Raw genomic sequence first — 9,776 nt, 5'->3', positions numbered from 1 at the left:
CTTTTTTTTTTTTTTTTTTTTTTTTTTTGAGACAGAGTCTCGCTGTGTCATCCAGGCTGGAGTACAGTAGCGTAATCTCAGCTCACTGCAACCTCCACCTCCCGGGTTCAAGCGATTCTCCTGCCTCAGCCTCCCAAGTAGCTGGGACTACCTGTGCCTGCCACCACGCCCAGCTAATTTGTTTTGTATTTCTTTTAGTAGAGATGGGGTTTCACTATGTTGGCCATGCTGGTCTTGAACTCCTGACCTCATGATCCGCCTGCCTCGGCCTCCCAAAGTGCTGGGATTACAGGCATATGCCACTGCACCAGGCCATCTCCTCTCGTTTTCTTACACCCCCACATCCAAGTCACAAGCTGTTGGCTCTGTCTTTAAAATATGTTCAGATATATGGAGTTAATCTACTACAATCACCTTGGCCCACAACACCATCTCACTAGAATTACTGCAATTGCCTTTTTTTTTTTTTTTTTTTTAAAGACAGAATCTCACTCTATCACCAGACTGGAGTGCAGTGGTACAATCTTGGCTCACTACAACCTCCAACTCCCTGGTTCAAGGGATTCTCCTGCCTCAGCCTCCCAAGTAGCAAGGATTATAGGCATGCGCCACCATGCCCAGCTAATTTTTGTATTTTTAGTAGAGAGAGGGTTTTGCCACATTGGCCAGGCTGGTCTTGAACTCCTGACCTCAGGTAATCCACCTACCTCGGCCTCCCAAAGTGCTGGGATTATAGACATGAGCCACTGTACCCCAACTGCAGTTGCCTCCTAAGTACTCTGCATAGAGCTGCCAGAGTGATCCTTTTAAAAGTAAGACAGGCTAGGCACGATGGCTCATGAGCAGTGGAGGTGGCTCTCAGTGGGATGGATGGGGAGCCGGAAGTGGGGATGGAGTGGGAAGATGATCTCCCCCTGGAGTTTGGCTGTCCAGCTGCTGAACTCCTGTCCGACCACCCCCAGCAGAACTCCTCTTGTCATTCAGATGTTCCTCCTCTTCTCTTTCTCTGCCATGTCGTTCTGCTGTTCATCTGGTTGTCTTGTCATCTCCTCATCTGATTCTGGGGTTTGGGGTTTATATGGGTACAGGATAGTGGGGCATGGTGGGGAAGGAAGGGGGAAGGAGGAAGGAAGGAAGGAGGAAGGAAGGAGGAAGGGAGGAGGGAAGGAGGGAGGGAAGGAGGGAGGGAGGAGGGAAGGAGGGAGGGAGGAGGGAATGAGGGAGAGAGGGAGGAAAACAAACCAGGAGGAAGAATGCTCAAACTGACAGAGTATCTATTGCAAAAGTTCTCAGGTGGGTGCCTGCCTGTTGAGTGTGAGAGACAGTAAGGAGGCCAGAGTGGCTATAATAAACTAACCTAGGAGGTGAATTGTAGGTGATGAGATGAGAGAGAGCCCTTCTTTTGGGACCTTATCTATCTAGGTCATTGTAAAAACTTTAGCTTTAACTCTGAGGAAGATGAAAAGCCAGGGGAGACTTTGAGTGGAGGGTTACATCTGTCTTACTTTTTTTGAGATAGTGTTTCGCTCTTGTTGTCCAGGCTGGAGTGAAATGGCGTGATATCGGCTCACTGCAACCTCTGCCTCCCAGGTTCAAGCGATTCTTCTGCCTCAGCCTCCCCAGTAGCTGGAATTACAGGCACCCACCACCACACCCGGTTAAGTTTTGAATTTTTTTAGTAGAGATGTGGTTTCGTCACATTGGCCAGGCTAGTCTTGAACTCCTGACCTCAGGTAATAAAACCCCTGCATTCAGGGGTGTTCGTGTGTGACCTGATTCTTCTGGGACGCTGGACAAGAGCCTGGGATATAGGGAGCTGTCACACTGGCCCTGTGCCCTTGCAGAAAGGCAGAGGGTCCACTGAGCTGGTTAACACTGAAGTTGTCCACGGACTGCAAGGCCAAAGGGCACACTGTAACACACAGCCACTTGGGCTCCTGCACCTGTCTGTGTGCTCCCTTTTCTATAAGGGGTTTAGCCATGGCAGTGACTGAACAGATGAGCCACACCCCTGTCGCGTGTCCTGTGAGGGGGGTCAGATAATTCTCCAGTTTCATCTGGGGGCTTGTCCAGGATACGATTGAAGAATGGTAAGCTAAAATGTGATACTAGGCAGGCCGCAGTGGCTCACACCTTTAATCCTAGCACTTTGGGAGCCGAGGCGGGCGGATCACGAGGTCAGGAGATCGAGACCATCCTGGCTAACACGGTGAAACCCCATCTCTACCAAAAATACAAAAAACTTAGCCGGGCTTGATGGCGGGTGCCCGTAGTCCCAGCTACTCCAGAGGCGGAGGTAGGAAAATGGCATGAACCCGGGAGGCGGAGCTTGCAGTGAGCCGAGATCGTACCACTGCACTCCAGCCTGGAGCACAGAGCGAGACTCTGTCTCCAAAAAAAAAAAAAAAGAAGTGAAACTGTCAGATCTGCCTCTTTTCCAAGACCCTGCCACCTCTGTCTTTCCTGCTCTGTTTCCCTCCACGGAGGTCTAGTTGCCTAGTTGACACATGGGACTGGAGTAAAGCTCTAGGGCAACCGAAGGCATTTTTGCTGGAAGATCCCAAGACTGAACTCCAGTGGCCAGGACTTCCAGACTTTACTTGGTATATTTTCTTCTCTCACAGTTTGAAATGGCTCTTATCTCTTCCTTTATAATGTTAAGGTTTTGCTACAGACTGCAGCAATGATGTTAAATAGAATGAGTGTTTGGCTCGGTCATCAAAGGTGCAATTCAGAACAATGTGGTTTCCATTTATTCTTAGAGTTGCCATCCTCACCCTTACCCCGACAGCCACAGGCGCATGCGGCACACACCTCTTCTCCTTACCCACTCCCCTCCTGGCTCAGATGTGTGGCATGTCCACAGCATGCAAAAGCCATACCCGACCGCCACAAGGAGCAGGAGAAAACCACGGCTACCACTGGGACACTGCGCGGCCCTACGCGGCCGACTGGCTGTTGCTTTCCCATCCACTGAACCAACACCAACTTTTCCTCCCCTGGCCAAGGAGTTCAGCCCTGTCGGAACCAGAGGAAGGATACACTGATGAAAGGAATCCATTTGCACTGAGCAAGGGGTTCTTCCCGTAGGACCTCCCCCTTGCGTCCCTTAAGCTGTTTTTTCTGTTTTTCCTTTTCTGAATAAGGGTGTTCCTGTCGCCAGCACTCTGCTTATGATACGGAAAATAACAGAGGAGTGGCCCTGCTGGCTGATAACTGCAGATTCGGCAGGGCTCATTTGAGACTTAATCTAAACAGATACAGACAGCCCCTGCAATACTTCTTCTTCTTTTTTTTTTTTTTTTGTCTCAAACTTGATTCCAAGTTTCAGGCTGAAGCCCTAGAAAGGAAAACCAGATCTGCTGGATCCAAAGCCAGGCAATAGGCACAATGTAAATGGACAGGACCAATTCCTGCCAACTAAACTCCCCACCTCATGGAAGGAGGTCATGCTCCACCGCATGAATGAGGCCCAGGGAGCCCAAAGGTTGCCAGCAGTAGGGAGGAGGGAGGCGTAGGTGAGTGTGGATAAATCCTATTCTCTAGGCCTTTCCTGCCTCATGGGTGCATGCCACGTTGGCACCCATGGGTGGCACCTGCCAAGGTCACTGGGACTTGGGGATAAGACAGAAGAAAACAGGGGGACACTCATTTTTCCTCTCACACCCCAAGTTGTCACTGAAAGAAGGAAGGGAAATGAGGAACACCTCTATTCTCTGTCTTTCGGAATGGGCAACCAGCTCTCTTCACCACCCCCAGCTTATACTCCTCAGGAGCGTATCCTGAGCCACTGAGGCTGCTTTGACACTCAGAATCTGGAGGAAAAATGCCTTATAGCCCACTGCACAAAGATTTGGCCAAATTGGGAAGGACTGGCTTGGCCTCAGGAAGGAACTACTCATTTCAGTACCATCCGGCAGTTGGACTTTTTCTGTAGATGTGAGGACAGATGGTCTGAGGCCCCATAGAAACAGGCTTTCTATACTTTGCAGGACAATCCAGACCTTTGCTGGAAGTGTAGGATTGATCCAGCCCTCCTGTTTTGCCATCTCAGGAAAAGCTGCAAGGGGCAAGCCCAGGGAACTAAAGAATCCCAGAGGCACCCCCAGCAGAGAAGCCAGCTCTCTCTGACTCTGCTCCTCCAGGTCCATCCCAACCTCCCTATCCAGCTTCAGCCTCTCACTTGCCCCCTCCTACAAAATCCTCACACTAGACAAGCCTCAGTCTCACTCTTGCCCCTGCAACAGACACCTGGTGAATCTGGCCCCAGTAAGATCCAGGTCCCCTTCTCTCTACAGGACTTGAGGCAAGTTAAGGGGGATCTTGGTAAGTTTTCAGATGACCCTAACAGATATATAGAGGCTTTCCAGAATTTACCCAAGTATTTGAACTGTCCTGGGGAGACATTGTGTTACTCTGCAAGTGGCAGAGAGATTTGGGGATGAGCTTTGTATCACATACGGTGTCAGGGAAGGGGAGAACTTTGTCCAGCTGTAACAGAAGCAGTACCAATAGATGACCCTAAATGGGACCCCAGTGACAAGCTGACAAGTACAGATAGAACTTTAGAGAATCTCCTGAAAGTAGCCACTTCGGTTTTTTTATACTAGAGATAGGGAGGCCCAGGAGAGAGAGAGGAAATACAGGAAAGAGACAGAGGCTTTAATGGCCACCAGATAAGCCCACAAAGTCCAGAATTCCCAGGGTACACCTGTTAACTGCTACAAGTGTGGCAAGCCATGGCATTTCAAGAAGGATTGCCCAGGCAGCATGAGGAAGCCATCTCGACCTTGACAGTATTTTCAAGAAGTTGTCAGAAGCATAGCTGTTCCCTATTAATACCGCCTGGATTTCTGGAAACTCAAAAAAGTTCTAAATTAATATTAGACTATTAGGAAAGACCACAGAATGGTTGTATGGGTACTTGAGGTATAGTTTCTACTGAATATGTATCACTTTTGCACCATCATAAAGTCAAAACGTTGTTAAGTTGAACCATCGTAAATTGGGGACCATGTGTAGTTAAATAAGCTGGAGCAGACTTATCAGCTTGGTTCACAACCCAATCTTTGTCTCATTCCCCAAGGAAAAAAATGGAAAAAGACTATGCTAAATGCTGTTCATAGTGCCAAATAATTCAAATTACAAAGGCAGAAGTGTGGTCAGGATATATAGAAGTTGCACGATCACTGTTCTATATTCAGGTTGTAGTTATGGGGAAAAGTCTGTATACTAAGTTTCCACATGGAGAAAACATACAATTAGAAGCAGAGTGTTATTAACTTTATAGGCAGAATATGGGGTTTGAGATTCAAGCCAAGTGCGAAGAAATTGATCGTATCCAGAGGGGAAACGGTTCTGGATCCAAACTAGAGGGATGAGGTTACACAGTAATATAAACCTGGACTAATATACCTGTCCACTGCTCTCTTAGTAGTTTAATAGGTTGAACAGATTAATCCTAGTGAGTGTAAATTACTCCTTAGAACAGAACATGTTTCAGGAGATGTCATCTGATGTATTTGTTTGTTTGAGACAGAGTCTGTCTCTGTCACCCTGGCTGAAGTGCTGTGGCATGATCACGGCTCACTGCAGCCTTGGACGCCTGGGCTCAGGTGATCCTCCCACCTCACCCTCCTGAGTAGCTGAGATTATAGATGCATGCTACTATGCCCAGCTTCTTTTTTAATTTTTTGTAAAGACAGGGTCCCACTTCATTGCCCAGGCTGGTCTCAAACTCCTGGCCTCAAGAAATGCTCCCGCCTTGGTTTCCCAAAGTGTTGGGTTTACAGGCGTGAGCCACTGCACACAGCCATATGTGTATTTTATTTTATTTGTATTTATTTATGTATGTATTATTTACTTATTTTTTAGATGGAGTCTTGCTCTGTCACTCAGGCTGGAGTGCAGTGGGCATGATCTCTGCTCACTGCAGCCTCCACCTCCTGGGTTCAAGCCATTCTTGTGCCCCAGTCTCCCGAGTGGCTAGGATTACAGGCATGAGCCACCATGCCTGGCTAATTTTTGTATTTTTAGTGGAGATGGGGTCTTGCCATGTTGTCCAGGTTGGTCTTGAACTCCTGACCTCAGGTGATTCACCCGCCTCAGTTTCCCAAAGTGCTGGGATTACAAGCATGAGCCACCGCACCCAACCTATGTATTTATTTTTTTTTAGACAGTGTTTCACTCTTGTTGCCCAGGCTGGAGTGCAATGGTGCGATCTCAGCTCACTGCAACCTCTGCCTTCTGGATTCAAGCAATTCTCATGCCTCAGCCTCCAGAGTAACTGGGGTTATAGGCGCCTGCCACCACTCCCGGCTAATTTTTTGTATTTTTAGTTTCACCATGTTGGCTAGTCTGGTCTTGAATTCCTGACCTCAGATGATCTGCCTGCTTTGGCCTCCCAAAGTGCTGGGATTACAGGCATGAACCACTGTCCCTGGCCATATATTTTAAAAAGAAGTAATGAGGATCCTTTAAAAATGTTTTATCACTTATTCTCTTTATCTCTAATAATACTGAAAATAAGAATTCAGAGGTTTCTTCTTTTTTTTTGAGACAGAGTCTCGCTCTGTCGCCCGGGCTGGAGTGCAGTGGCCTGATCTCAGCTCACTGCAAGCTCTGCCTCCCGGGTTTACGCCATTCTCCTGCCTCAGCCTCCCGAATAGCTGGGACTACAGGCGCCCGCCACCTCGCCCGGCTAGTTTTTTGTATTTTTAGTAGAGACGGGGTTTCACCGTCTTAGCCAGGATGGTCTCGAACTCCTGACCTCGTGATCCGCCCGTCTCGGCCTCCCAAAGTGCTGGGATTACAGGCTTGAGCCACCGCGCCCGGCCCCAGAGGTTTCTTCTAAATTAGGGGTTTGTATGTGTGAAAACTACTTACCAGATGACTACAAGATGACTCAGAAATAAAAATACACACACAGAGCGCACACACACACACACACCCCCCACAGAGAGAGAGAGAGAGAGATACACAGAATTTCCATGTGACTCAGGGCCTCTTGCAGACAGACCCTAGCAGAAAAGCAACCAGCAAGGAAATGTGGTTTGCAGAATCCCGGAACCAACATCACAAAACAAGTCTAAAGGTGAAAGACAATAGCTTAATAACCAGCATGCTTTAATCCCTATACTTTTTGTTACGCACTGAATGTTTCTGTTCCCCACCCCAAAATTCATACGTTGAAGCCCCCACCCAATGTGATGGTATTTGAGGTGGGGCCTTTGGGAGGTGATTAGGGTTAGATGAGGTTATGAGGATAAAGCCCCCATGACCAGGTTTGTACCCTTAGAAGGAACCTGCGCTTGCTCTCTCTCTCTCCACTACGTGTGGATATAGCAAGAAGGCAGTTGTCTATGAACCACTGGGAGGGCCCTTAGCATGTTGGCACCCTCATCTCAGACTTCCAGCCACCAGAACTGTGAGAAAAAAAATGTTTGTTGTTTAAGCCACCCAGTCTATGAGTTTTTTTTGTTTTGTTTTGTTATGTTTGTTTTTTCTGAGATGGAGTCTTGCTCTGTCCCCCAGGCTGGAGTGCAGTGGCACGATCTTAGCTCACTGCAACCTCCACCTCCCGGGTTCAAGTGACTCTCCTGCCTCAGCCTTCTGAGTAGTTGGGATTACAGGTGCGTGCCACCACACCTGGCTAATTTTTGTATTTTTAGTGGAGTCGAAGTTTCACCATGTTGGCCAGGCTGGTCTCAAACTCAACCTTGTGATCCACTCCTGACCTTGTGATCCGCCTGCTTCGGCCTCCCAAAGTGATGGAATTACAGGCGTGAGCCACTGTGCCCAGCCCAGTCTATGGTATTTTATTACAGAACTCTGTCTGGCACCATGACAGTATTTTTTTTTTTGGGGGGGGGTGGGGCGGGCTTGTTTTACTGCTCTCATTAGGGCCACCACAACACTAAACAGAAGTAGCAATAGGTAACTTTGTCTTACTGCTGAGATTAAAAGGAAAGGTTTCACCATTTCACCATTAACTATGTTGCTTACTGTTCATTTTTGGTTGGTTATGAAGATTCCTGGGCTGGGCATGGTGGCTCACACCTTTAATCTCAGTACTTTAGGAGGCCGAAGTGGGTTGATCGCTTGAGACCAGGAGTTCGATGGAGGTCAGCCTGGGGAACATAGCAAGACCCTGTCTCTACTAAAAAATAAAAAAGTAATCAGGCATAGTGGCACATGCCTGTAGTTCCAGCTACTCAGGAGGCTGAGGCAGGAAGATCCCTCAAGCCCAGAAGTTCAAGGCTATAGTGAGCCATGATCACTCCACTGCACTCCAGCCTGGTGACACCAGTGACAGACCCTGTCACAAAAAAAAAAAAAAGAAGAAAAGAAATTTCCCTTACATTCCTAGTTTTCTAAGAAATGTTAAGTTTTATCAACTAATGGATACTGAATAGCATCATATGCTATTTTTGTGCCTCTGGTGAAAGGATCCTATACTCTTTTATTCTGATAATGTGTGAATTACACTACATTCCTTGAATAAATCCCACTTGGTCATGATGTAATGTTATGGATTGAATGTGCACCTGCAAAATTTATTCTTATGTTTGAGGCCAGCCTGGGGAACATATAAGACCCTGTCTCTACTAGAAAATAAAAATAAAAATAAATTAGGCACGGTGGTACATACCTGTAGTTTGTTAATATTATCATTATTAGTATATGTACAAACCCTAATCTTCAAGGCAGCTGTATTTGGAAATGGCGCCTCTTAGGAAGTAGTAAAGGGTAAATGAGGTCATAAAGATGGGTAGGGGTAATCCCATAATATTAGAGTCCTTAATAGACGAGACATCACAGGCCGGGCACAGTGGCTCACGCCTATAATCCCAGCACTTTGGGAGGCCGAGGCAAGTGGATCACCTGAGGTCAGGAGTCGGAGACCAGCCTGGCCAATATGGAGAAACCCCATCTCTACTAAAAATACAAAAATTAGCCAGGCATGGTGGCAGGTGCCTGTAATCCCAGCTACTCAGGAGGCTGAGACAGGAGAATCGCTTGAACCCGGGAGGCGGAGGTTGCAGTGAGCTGAGATCTTGCTATCGCACTCCAGCCTGGGGGACAAGAGCGAGGCTTCCTCTCAAAAAAAAAAAAAAAAAAAAAAAAGAAGAGACATCATCTCTCTTGTGCTTTCTGTCTTCCCACATGCTTGCTCTCAGAGAAGAGGCCATGTGAGGATGAAGCCTCCATCTGCAAACCAGGAAGAAAGTTCTCACCAAAAACCAAACCCTGCTGGAACCTTTCCCTTGAACTTTGTAGCCTCCAGAACTGTGAGAAAATAAATTTCTGTTTTTTAAGCCACAGAGTCTCTCTGGTATTTTGCTATGGCAGCCTGAGCAGACTAATAGAGCAGACTAATACAATGTATTATCTTATTTATGTCTTGCTGAGTTTGGTTTGTGAATATTTTGTTTAGGCAGGTGGATCGCCTGAGGTCGGGAGTTTGAGACCACCTGGCCAACATGGCAAAACCACATCTCTACTAAAAATAACAAAAAAATGCTGGGCGTGGTGGCAGGCACCTGTAATCCCAGTGACTCGGGAGGCTGAGGCAGGAGAATCGCTTGAACCCAGGAGGCAGAAGCTGCAGCGAGCTGAGGTCACGCCATTACACTCTAGCCTAGGCAACAAGAGCGAAACTCCATCTAAAAAATAAAAATTTCTTCACCTACTTTCTGAAAGGATTTTAGCTTCTCATAATAGTCTTGCCATTTTCATTGCTCATTATATTCTTGCTGAGTTTTGGTGTCAAGGTC

This window comes from Piliocolobus tephrosceles, chromosome 10 (genome assembly GCF_002776525.5).
Source record: "Piliocolobus tephrosceles isolate RC106 chromosome 10, ASM277652v3, whole genome shotgun sequence".
Taxonomy (NCBI): Eukaryota; Metazoa; Chordata; class Mammalia; order Primates; family Cercopithecidae; genus Piliocolobus; species Piliocolobus tephrosceles.
The sequence above is the reverse complement of the archived record's forward strand: the minus strand, read 5'-3'. Positions refer to the sequence as shown.